We start from the raw sequence: 12,462 nt of genomic DNA, 5'->3' as shown, positions 1-12,462 counted from the left end.
TTTTGTTTTGTTTTGTTTTTGAGACAAGGTTTCTCTGTAGCTTTAGAGCCTGTCCTGGATCTCCCTCTGTAGACCAGCCTGGCCTTGAACTCACAGAGATCCGCCTGTCTCTGCCTCCCGAATGCTGGGATCAAAGGCATGCGCCACCACCACCTGGCTCATCCATAAAGATTTATAGGCAGTTAGGGATTGCTTGGAAAGAGAGAGATTTTCTTCAATGGTGTAGCACTGGTAGGTTGCCCATGGTCCTGCAATGTCAGGAATCCATGTTTCTGTAAGGAACGAAACTCAGTGGTTGCTCAGTGCCCTTTCCTTGCCGTCCTATTCAAAGTGGCCAACACCCACTCCTGGATGCTCTGCCTTCGAACGCTTGTGTCTTTTATAGAAATTCTAAGCATGAAAACCTCTTGTTTAGTTATTTGCTTACAGTCCATCTTCCCCACTACAAGACAGGAAACTGCAGTTCACTTCTGTCTACTGGCAAAGCTTAGCATAGGCCTAGGCATCTAGTGGGCATGTCATAAATAGTCTTTAATAACGCCAGCCGTGGCTTTCACTGATGTACAATTGTGTGCCAGGCCCCATTCCAGCATCTGCCCTTAATAACCTGTTTAATCTTTGCCACAGTCCCATAAGTGGATCCTGTGGTTAGTGTCTCTCTTGCAGGTAAGGAAATAGAAGCACAAATGGTCAAAATAACCCACTGGAATAGCAACAATATTAACAGCAATTAGACGGCAGAAAGTGTTGCAAACCCAGAGTTTGCCCTAAACCCTACAATGTGCTGCTTCTGCAAGTGTGATCCATGCTGAAATGATAAGGATGGAGAATTGTTCAGGAGAAAAAAAGCCACAGTGGAATTTTACAAAGAAAACCAGGAGTTTGCTAAGGCAGAAACATTCTAAGCACAGGGAAGGATATTCAACAGCACGTATTTGGTGAGAGGCCTTTGGAGAGAGGCCTGCCTGCCTCCACCATCAACAGCATGCGTTTATTCTTTTCTGCCTTTTCAAGTCACATCTTTGAAGAGATTTTCCTTTTTACATTTGCACATCTCTAAAATTTTAAGAACATATAACATACACATACATTAAATTTTGATATCTTTTCCTGGAAGTGGATGTGACCATTAAAAAAAATTTAAAAATTTAAAAATTAAAAAAAAAGTTTTCAGGCTCTAAATTTTAGCCTGACATAATAGTGCACACCTTTAATCCTAGCACTTGGGAAGCAGAGACAGGAGGATTCCTGTGAGTTCCAGGCCAGTCTGTCCTACATAGAGAGCTCCAGGATGGCCAAGATAACAAAAGACCCTGTCTAAAAATTAGAAAAAGAAGTGAAAAGAAATGTCAGATTTTGATGGCTTTTTAAATGTTGTCTGAACCTCACAGGTACAACAGGAAAGATAATCTTTTTCTCGAAGGAATCTGAGAGATCTGAAGAAGTTTCAATACAAACGCAGACCACAGGGCACAAGAGACACCGTTGCACTCATTTTCTCAAATTCACTTAGCTTTACAACACTTCCGGAATTTCCCTCCATGCTGAAGTCCAGATCTCCAGTGCCCATGTCCTTGGCACAGCTCACTTAGGCCGAATGATTCATTTCAGGTGATCAGTTGGATTTGATTTTGATGAAACCAAATCATTCCCTTATCCTAAAACGTGCCCACTCCATTCCTGAGGTGTAAACTGGGGTTGAGTCAGAGTATGGATCAGTTTAAGAACAAACAACATCTTAATACTAAGTTTTTAAACCTAAGAAATCAAGTCTTTCAACCTATGAGCTGACTTTTTTTAACCATACTATATTTTTTCATTAAGTTAATTTTAAAAAATCTCCCAATTGGGCCTGGATAAATGACTCCCTGGTTAATAGTGCACACAAGGACCCAAGTTTAGTTCCCTGGCCCATGTAGGCTAGCTCATAACTGCCCGTATTCCCAGCTTCAGGAGATCTAACACCTCTTTTGAACTCTGCATGTGCTGCACATATGGGGGAGTATATCACACACACACACACACACACACACACACACACACACATACACACAAATAAATAAAAATAAATATTTCAAAATTTTAAATTTTCCATTATGCATGATAATTCTCTTTGTAAAGAGCCTATATATTTTCCAAAGCACTTGAAGATTTCTACTTTATTACATACAATATAGTGTTTTAAATTCATTTTATAGTTGCTTTTACTGGTATGTGAATATATAGTTGACTTTTATATGTTGACTTTATAGCCAACATTCTTTGAAGTTTTACTTATTAATTCCAAGAATTTATCCACAAATTATTTTATTTTATGCATACACAATTATGCCATCTGCATATAATAATAGTTTTATTTATTCCTGAACATTATACCTTTTTCTTGTCTTATCATGCTATTTATGATTCCTAATACAAATTTAAATAATATTGATAGAGGACAATCAAGTCTCATTCCAAATTTTAGCCTCAAAATCTTTCAATATTTCAAAATTAGTCATCCTACTCAGGGTATTTGTTTTTGTAGATGTCTTTTACCAGTTTATCTCACCTGTCTTAGTCTGCTCAAGCCATCATAACCAAATGCCAACAACTACATAAAGAGTCATTTCTTTTTCTGAGTTCCAACATAGTAAGGCTCTGGTGAAGGGTCTCTTCCTCTTCCTGTTGTGCAGACAGCCATCTTCTTGCCATGTCTCTATATAGATTTTTTATTTTCTTCTTTTTCTTTTAATCTCTGAGCTTTGGGTGCAGGTGTGTGTTGTAGATGTGTCTGTTGTGACTGTGCTACACAATTCTGTGTTGTGATTGGTTGTGGTTTCTGTAGCAGTCTCTTGCAAAGAGAAATTTCCCTGATGGTGCAGGGGTGGGGGGTGAGGGGGGGGATGGTGGTGGTAAAGACTGCACCTTTCTGTAGGTATAAGGACAAATGTGTGTAGATTGTTGTCGGGGCTTATGCTGGTCTAGCAAAGTGGCAGTTGTAGGTTTTCCTCCGAGATCCATGACTTAACTAGCACTGGGTAGTCGGCAAGGTTTCCAGTACTAGACATGATTTCCTTCTTCTCGAGGAAGTCTTAATTCCAATTAGAGAGCCGTTTTTACTGCCCACGTATGTGTGCCACTACTCACCCATAGGAAAATAACCGAACATTTCAAAAATTAATCTGAAAATGCAGCTTAGTGAGAAAGCACTTGCCTAGCATAGGAAAGGTTGTGGTTTTGATCCCTAGCACCACACACACACACACACACACACACACACACACACACACACACACACACACAGGCATGCAGACATGCAATGATAAAATGTGACATGTTTCTGTGATTAGAAAGTAACAAAAGTATTTTGGAAAGGGCATAAACTACCTGTAAATATCTAAGTATTTTGAAACTAGAATTTCTGAAAATCCATGTGCCAGCCTATCAAGAAGCTAGGAAAAGAATGACAGAACAAATCCAGGCTGATTTTACTGGAAATTCATACGAAGCAGAAGCTTTACAAAAAACTGCAAGTTACTAAACTGCTACATGAAGCAATAGAAAGTCCTAACAAATTAATAACTGTTTATCTTTTTCCTATTTCATCTCAAGCCAGATTAAGGAAAAGAAAGAGAAGAAATGAAATTGACCTGGTAGGGTGGAGAGCGAGAAGGGGAACGGGATGGGAGGGAGGAGCCAACAGGAAGGAGAAAGAGAAAGAAAAGTTGCCTTGGCTACTTTGCCGAGTCTTTTCTAGATCATTTGTGTTCCATACAAACTAAAGAACATCCCACAGCTGAGAAGAGTTCCTAAGGGAAAGATCATTAGGATGGGGTGCAGGGGACTTCCCCAAGACCTTCTGGACATGACATTGGTACCAGATGGGAAATAGGAAGGCTGGTCTGAATGGAGTGCAGATGGCTCAGTGGTGAGCTAACAGGTACTCCTCCCGCACCTTGCTGGAAGCTTCTGATAGGGGTGCTATTGGACCCTCCAGGGACCTTGCTGGGTTCTCGTGGAACCAAGAAGCTGCCCCCACAAGGGCAACTGCTGTACCTCTAGAAACAACCCTCTTGTCAGGGTAGGGGCGAGCAGGACACAGAACACCTCAGTCACTGAAGCTGGGCTGTGTTGAGTGTATAGATACCCCACCAAGCAGCTGAAAATTGAGACAAGAACCCCAGAGCCAGAAAGAGATGCTCACATATGCATGTTGCTGCTGCCCATGCCTGTGTGTCATCATTTGTGGCAGCAGTTTTCACGGTTGCCAAGATACAGGCCCAGCCTAGACGACCATCAACAGAAGAACCGGCAAAGGCTGCACACACACTGGAATTTGATTGAACCACAAGGAATAATCCTACGCCAGACACAGGAAAAATGGGTGGCATCAGAGATCATCCTGTTACATATAAGCGTATATGTTTATGTATGACATGACTAGAAAAAGGACTATGGGGGAAGGAAGGAATAGGGATCAAAAAGAGAATTCCGTGTGTTTTCTCTCCTGTGTGGACTCTAGATGTAAACATAATGTATTACTGTACACACACACACACACACACACACACACACACACACAGATGACATGGAAGCAGAAGGACTGTTTGGGAGAAGCAGCAGGCTAGCAGAAGGAGGGTAAGGAGAGAGCAGAGGGGAGTTGTGGGGGAGGTGTGAACATAGCAAAACAAAATGGTACATATGTATGAAAATGTTGTAATTATCCCCATTATTTTGTATGCTAACTTAAAAAATAATAAAAATGTCCATTACCAGATTGTTCATATTATTGAGAAATTGGAAAAAAATCAACAGAGGTGAATAGGTAAATAAAATATGATCCGCTTATATAAGTAAAATATGCAATCAAGGTGGATTCAACCTATACATGTCAATGGAAATGCATCTGAAATATAGTTCTAGGTGAAAATAGAGAAGCGTCTCTCCTTGTTTCTTCTATGTTGCTGTGATAAACACTAGACAGCCCGGGAGGAAAGAACTCATTTGTCAAAGTCCATCATTGAGAGAGGTCTAGGCAGGAGCCCAAAGTAGAGATCGTGGAGGGATGCTGCTTACTGCTTCACTCTCTGGTTCACTCTCTAGCCCATGCTCTGCTAACTTTCCTGTACAGCCTAGACACCCCCTTGCCTGGGGATGGCACCAACTACAGTGGGCAGGGCCTTCTCACAGCAACCACATATCAAGGCAGCAGTTCACCAACACGGCCACTGGACATTTTGATCTAGGCAATCCTTCATTTGAGGTTCCTTCTTCCTGGGTAACTCTAGGTTGTGTCTAGTTGACAATAAAAACTACTCAGGACAAAGTCATATAGTATTGTGCAAGCTGTAATAACATATTATTGAAAAATATATTATTCATATATATTCAATACATATTCAATATATATTATTGAAAATAAAATTTTTACACAATGCATTCTGACTACAGTTTCCACTTTCCCAAATCCTAAATCCTTCCTATCACCCCACGCACCCAACTCCATGCCACACCACACACACACCATAAAAACTCACAATCGGAAACTGTATTATGCAAACAAAAGTCTGATGAGACAAAAAATACCCAAAGACGTGATCAGACAAAAAGTCTGCAAAAATTCCATTGAGTATTGGTGAAATTATTAAGGCCACTCCACATAGTTAAAAGGGAGATTTATTTAATGGTGTAACTTACAAATGAAGGGATAGGGAGGTTGCGGGTTCTGTGAAAGACATAGCTCAGTGCAGCGGTGTTCTCTGGAGAACTCTCCTTGGTCTACCTCTAGTGTCCACAATCCAAGAAGGAAGAGCGCACGGTGCATCCCAATCTTGGGTCTTCAGGGCCCTCCCTTGGCCCCACCTTGTAGGCGTGATAGTTACTGAAGCCTCAGTGGGGGTTGGAACTTCCAGACCAAAAGCTGGAATGGCTACCCACTACAATTGAGTTTGTTAGTTTTGTGTTGGTCATCTATTGCTAGGCATGGAGCCTACCCTGGAGTATGGTTGATAGCCCAGTGAGACTGTTAGAGAAAAGTAGTTTTTCCTTTATAAGTGGTTGTAAATTGGGGATAGCCTCTTGGTTAGGGGTAGGAATTCATGTCCACTTCCCCTTCTCAGCACTGGGACCATATCTGGCTTGAACCTGTGCAGGTCCTGTGCATGCTGCTGGTCTCTGTGAGTTCATGTGTCTATCAGTCCTGCTGTGTTTGGAAGACAATCTTTCCTTGTGTCATCTGGCTCTCACAATCTTCCCACCTCCTCTTCTACATATCTCCCGAAGCCCTCAGTGGAGGTGTTTGATGAAGTCAAACTCCATTTAGTATGGAAAGTCTCAAAATCCCCCAGTCTCTGCACATTGTCCAGTTGTGGGTCTCCATGTTAGTTCCCATCTGCTGCAGGAAGCTTCTCTGATGATGGCTGAGTGAGACACTGATCTATGGGTACAGCAGAATGCTGTTACATGTCATTTCATTGTGATGTGGTGGTTTTCCTTTGATGAGTGTCTTAGTTTTCCTTCTGTTACTGTGATAAACCTCTGTCTTAGTCACATGGTAAAGAGACACCATGACCATGGCAACTCCTATAAGAGAAAGCTTTTAATTTGGTGCTTGCTTCAGTTTTAGATGTTTAGTCCATTATCATAACGGTGGGGACCATGGCAGCATGCAAGCAGGCATGGTGCTGGAACAGTAGCTGAGAGCCTCATCCGGATCCACAGACAGAGACAGACAGACAGAGAGATAGACAGACACTGGGCTTTTGAAACCTCAAAGCCCACCTGCAGTGATACACTTTCTACAAGGCCACACCTCCTAATCCTTCTCAGATAGTGCCACTCCATGATGACTAAGCATTCAAATATGAGACTATGAAGGGAATTCTTACCCAAATTGCCACAATGAGTATGTAGTGTGCTTCCCTATCTCTTCTGATTAGTTGTTGTTTGAAGTCTATTTTGTCAGATATTAAAATGGCTATACCTGTGTGCTTCTTGGGGCCATTTGCTTGGAATTTTTTTGTCCAACTGTTTACACCAATGTAATGTCTATCCTTGCTGGTAAGGTGTAATTCTTGAATGCAGCAGAAAGATGGATCCTGTTTTCTAATTCAATGTGTTAGTCTGTGTCTTTTTATCAGAAAATTAAGATCATTAATATTTTAAAATTATCAACGAGCACTGGTTTATTGATTCCTATTATTTTGTTGTTAATGTGAGGGTTTTCCTTCTCTTTTGACTTGCTGTTCTGGAATTACTTATTCCTTGTGTTTCCTTGAATGTGGTCATACTCTTCTTTCTAGTGCATTCTGTTGGAACTGGATTTGTAGATAGACACTCCTTAAATTTGATTTTAACATGAAATGTTTTCTTTCTCTGTCTATTGTGATATTTTTGCTGGGTATAGTAGTCTGGGCTGGCATCTGTGGTCTCTCAGGGTTTGTTGAAGATCTGTCCAGGCGCTTCTGGCTTTCAGAATCTTCATTGAGAAGCCAGGTATTATTCTAATGGATCTGCCTTTATATGTTACTCAGTCTTTTCCCCTTGTACTTTTTAACACTTTCTCTCTTCTGTACATTTAGTGTTTTGATTATTATGTGTTGTGAGAAATTTCTTTTCTGGTCCAGTCTACTTAGTGTTCTGTATACTTCTTGTACCCTTATCAGCATCTCCTTCTCTATGTTAAAGAAATTCTTAGCCGGGCGGTGGTGGCGCACGCCTTTAATCCCAGCACTCGGGAGGCAGAGCCAGGCGGATCTCTGTGAGTTCGAGGCCAGCCTGGGCTACCAAGTGAGTCCCAGGAAAGGCGCAAAGCTACACAGAGAAACCCTGTCTCGAAAAACCAAAAAAAAAAAAAACCAAAAACAAAAAACAAAAAAAAAAACAAAAAAAAAAAAAGAAATTCTTCTATTATCTTGTTGAAATGTTTTCTGTGCTTTTGACCTGGGTTTCTTCCTTCCTCTCTTCCTATTATTCATAGATTTGGTCTTTTCATAGTGTCCCAGATTTTCTGGATATTTTTGTACTTTGAATTTTTTAGTTTTTACTTTTTCTTTGACTGAAGTACCCATTTTTTCTACCTTGTCTTCAATGCCTGAGATTCTCTCTTCCATGTCTTATATATCTCTGGTGATGCTTACTTTGAGGTTTTGTTTGACTTTCTAAATTTTTCCCTCCAGTTTTAATTCTGTTTGGGTTTTCTTTAGTGATTCTATTTTTGTTGTTGTTGTTGCTTAATTCTATTTTCATGTCATGGATTATTTTCATTCTACTGTGTGTATTTTTTTCAGAATTCATTAAGGGAGTTATTCCTATCCTCTTTAAGGTCTTAAACATACTCATAATTGCTATGTTGAAGTCCTTGTCTTGTGCTTCAGCTATATTGCATTTCTCTGGGTGCACTGCAGTAGGGTTGTTGGGTTCTGGTGGAGACATATTGTCTTGGCTGTTAATGTCTGTGTTTTTGCTCTGTTGTCTAGGTGTCTGGAGTTCTGGTGACTGAGGTGACTCTAGGTGTTGATGTCTGGTCTTGTATTTGTTGGGTGGGTATTCCACTCTTTGGTTTTCATTGCTCTCTCTGGATTTGAGGAAAGGGTGTTGCCTAGAAGAGAGGATGGAGAGCATCCACAGGAAGGCTGTGGGGTCCCTGGCTGAGAGTGCTTCTGCAAGCTAGTGGGTGGCAGAGAAGAATAGAAATGGCTAGCAAAAAAGGCTAAGGGCCTTTGGAAAGAGTTAAGGGGATCCTGTCCACATCAAGAGGAGAGGTCCCCAGAGAGTTGGAGCTGTGGAGGGAGGAGGGGCTCCATCAAGCAGGTTGAGGTAAGGCAAAAAAAATAGATCTGGAGAGACGAGAATGAAAGGGCCAGGGAGACGTTGGGTCTATGCAAAGAGTTGGAGTCTCCAGTATAGGGAGTTGAGATAGGAGGAGAGACACCTGCAAGCAGGTTGTTGCAAGGCTACCAGTGAGAATGTAGATATTGTAATGGAGGACAAGAAAGACAGTGTGATTCACCTACCTGAGTCCCTGAGTCCTCCCCCGCCCAGGGAGGGGGCTAGAGAGTGACACAAAGAAATAGCTATGGGAAATGATCTAGAAGAGAGGACTGAGAGTATCCACAGGAAGGCTGTAAGACTTAAAACATTCATCACTATCCAACTTGTTATACATGGTCACATGCTAAATTCAGAACATTAGTTACCTTTGAAAAGAAAAATTAGTAATAGAATTAATAAGAAGTGAACAGAGGGTGGGTTAAAGAGATGAATTATTTCACTGATTCCTAAAAAGAATCCATTGTGTAGAAAACAAATGTAGCATTAAACAGCGTGCACCCAGATGTCTGTAATGTTATCTTCTGTAATGTAACTGACCGGAGTTTGTGTTACCATATCCACAAGAACTACTAGCTTGGTTCTGGAACTCTGACTAGGGGCAGTGAGGGAATGAAGAAGACAGACACTCAGACAGGGAAGCTAGATCAGGTTGAAGAGTATGTGCTTTGATGGAATTGAACCCACTACCATTATGATCCTGAACCCTTGTGTTTATTATGAACAGCACGAGGGAGGTATTAGCTAGTTGTGGTATGAGGTATCTGTAGGCAAGCAGGGTCTCATTGGGAACATCTGTGAGGAGGAGGAAGCTGTAGTTGCTGTTTTTTTACACATTGATTAATGGTTCAAAAGCACTTGTCTTGGACCAGAGGAAGAAAAGAAGCCTTGTTTTTCTGAGCCTGGCCCAAGGCCATGGAGTTCTCAACATGGCTGTGTCCACATCAATACAGATTCACTTAGGACTTCATTCTCTCAGGACTGCCTCCTTCCTCTCCCTGCCAAAAAAAAAAATGTGTGTGTGTGTGTGTGTGTGTGTGTGTGTGTGTGTGTGTGTGTGTGATATGCATGTGTGTCCATGTGCAAGCACCCGTGTGTGCGTGGAGAAACCCAAGGGGACATCAGTGGTCCTGGTGCAGCATTTTTTAAATTGCACCTTAAAATCAATTGACGCATTGTGACTGCACAGTTTGAGCCTTGGTTTTTCATCTGCACAACCCTTTGCAGATGGGCCTGTTGACATAGGAAGCTGGACGCACAAAGACAGTAAGTTCAAGGCCTGCCAGGCCACAGAGCTAGTTCCAGGTCACCTTGGGCAACTTAGTGAGAAACCATCTCACAGGAAAAATCTGAAAGGGGCTGGAGGTGTAGCTCCATGAAAGAATGCTTGGCAAGCATGTGTGCAGGCCCGGGTTCGATCCCCAGGAGCAGCAGAAATAAAGATGCATGTTCGATAGAAAGCAGTATAAAGGAGAAGTGATGGGACCCATGTGTCCAATGCCACCAATTCTCCTGATTCTACACACAAGCTCAATCACTTGTAACACCCTTTAATTAGCCACTAAAATAGTCATTTTCAAGTTCAAAGCGTGTTAAACCAACCAGAGCCTGTGTCTGCGGCACTGACTGACAGCGGCCCTTTGGAGGTCGCACCCAGATCTCTGCAGCTAACACTCCTCCTGCATGCCTTTGTAATTTGAAAACGAGTTTGAGTTTTGTGAGCACTACTCATCCATTTGGGATGTGTGATTCTTCAGTGGTGTAAGGGAGGAGGCCCTGAGATCACTAGCTGGTAGTATTCCAGTATGTCCACAAACAGGAGCTCCAGTGCAGCCTTCATTTGTAAACTTGTAAAAAAAAAAAAAAAAAGGCTGCTTGCCAGTGTGACTTATTCGTGAGTAGAAAAATCACACTGCACTTAAGCATTTGGAAAAGATTATTTGTTTTCCTGTCACACTCTTCGGAATCTCTTTTTTTGTGGTCCTCAAAAATATTCGTCATCCATTCAATGAAGGGTTTTGTTTTTGTTTTTAGTGTGCCAGGTACTGAATCATTGTAAGCCAGTACAGGCTAGCTGAACTTCCTAGAAAAAAAAACCAATGAAGGCCTAGGGTGTGGCTCATTTGGTATAGCACTAGCCTAGCATTCATAAAATCCTGAGTCAGATACCCAGGATGTTGGTGCACACCTGTAGTCCTCACACTCAGGAGATAGACACAGATCAGAGGGGGTCAGAAGTTTATGGGCAGCCTGGGCTACTTGAGTCCCTGTCCAAACCAAAAAGAAAAAAAAAATTAAAGATCAATTAAGTTTTAGAACTTAATGGTACATCCCCTTTATCTTTGAATACAGAGTGAGTTCAAGGCCGGCCTGAGCTGTGAGAGAGCCTGTCTAAAAGAGGGAACGAAATGGCAAGTGTCGAGTTGGACCCAAAGGCTATGGCAGCAGAGCATGACGAGATGTAATTAGCCAGGGAGTGGAAGGAACCAAATTCCTGAACCAATCACTCTTCGAGAACAATTTAGGACTGCCCTAAAGATTCGGATCTGCCTTCTAATGAAAGGGACATGAAAGAGATTAACCTTTCTGCTCCGTAACTGCAGGCCACTCAGTATCACTTGCCGTGTATCTCTCCCATGGAGCAGAGATAATGAAAACCCTCACCAAGGGTTTGTATTTTTTTTTAAAGAAGATTGATTAAATTAAGAACCCATTAAATAATCTTTTACTGCCCCTAGGGTTTCCTAGAGAATCTACAGAAAGTGAAAATCACGGAGAATGTTCTTTTGGTTCTACAGGAACTTAAACAGGGAGAGGTAGAGAGGAAGTGGACAACCCTTTTTCAAAACATGGCATCCCGGCAACCTCGAGTATGAGCAAAATTTCTAACGTGATAATGATCCATGTTTTCTGTAGCTTTTGAATAAAACGTTTTAGAAAATGTTCGTTTCTGCTCTGCTCATTTACTGAAAAAACATCATTTTATATTTTGAGACTTTGAAAAATTAAAGGTTTTTTTTTTAATAGTTGAATTTCAAAGAGCTAAGGATTCAATTATACTAAATAGCCCCTATGTTTAGATTCAGCAATATCTGCCAGCTACTTTGGGTTAGCCAAGAATGATTCTGTTTTCCTTCCTAGTCCTGCTTTTCTCACAGTTACTAACACACAAATGAGGTTAATAGCCTTGTCCTGCTGAAGTCGCACACTCGCGGGGTTCCTTGTCAGGGGCCACCGCACATTGTGTCATTAGTCAGCTCTGTAGACGCCCACCTCCTGGCCCTTTGGCCTCATCAGCCAGTTTCAGAAGCCTTCCGGAACCTATCTGATAGAAATGGGGTCCCGACAGCACATTCTCTAGGCAGTTCCCCTCCAAGTTGTCTCTGCCTTTTCTCTTTTGTGGGCTGAGGTGTGAGCACAGGGGGATAAAATGGATATAGTCTGATCAGTTTTTAACTTTGACATTCCCCCAAAACCCATGCAGATGGTCTCTTCAATTGGAATCATTCCTGAGAATGGAATTCAGTCCCTAGTCCTGCCTAAAGTCACTGTGAGAAGCTTGGCAAGGAGAGATGAGAAATGGTTCTCTTCCTCTGGGTAATTCATCTCCCACGTGCGCTGTATCTAGACCCACTTAGGCAGGCATGGTGG

General features: G+C 41.8%; 1 long non-coding RNA gene across 2 annotated transcripts in view; it reads left to right on the top strand.

The window, feature by feature from the left end:
• The window catches only part of LOC107401777 (uncharacterized), a 646,803-nt gene that overhangs the window by 400,073 nt on the left and 234,268 nt on the right, over positions 1-12,462 (top strand). The window lies entirely within an intron of this gene.

Source organism: Peromyscus maniculatus, chromosome 6, assembly GCF_049852395.1.
Source record: "Peromyscus maniculatus bairdii isolate BWxNUB_F1_BW_parent chromosome 6, HU_Pman_BW_mat_3.1, whole genome shotgun sequence".
Classification (NCBI taxonomy): Eukaryota; Metazoa; Chordata; class Mammalia; order Rodentia; family Cricetidae; genus Peromyscus; species Peromyscus maniculatus.
This window is presented reverse-complemented; position numbering and strand designations above follow the sequence as displayed.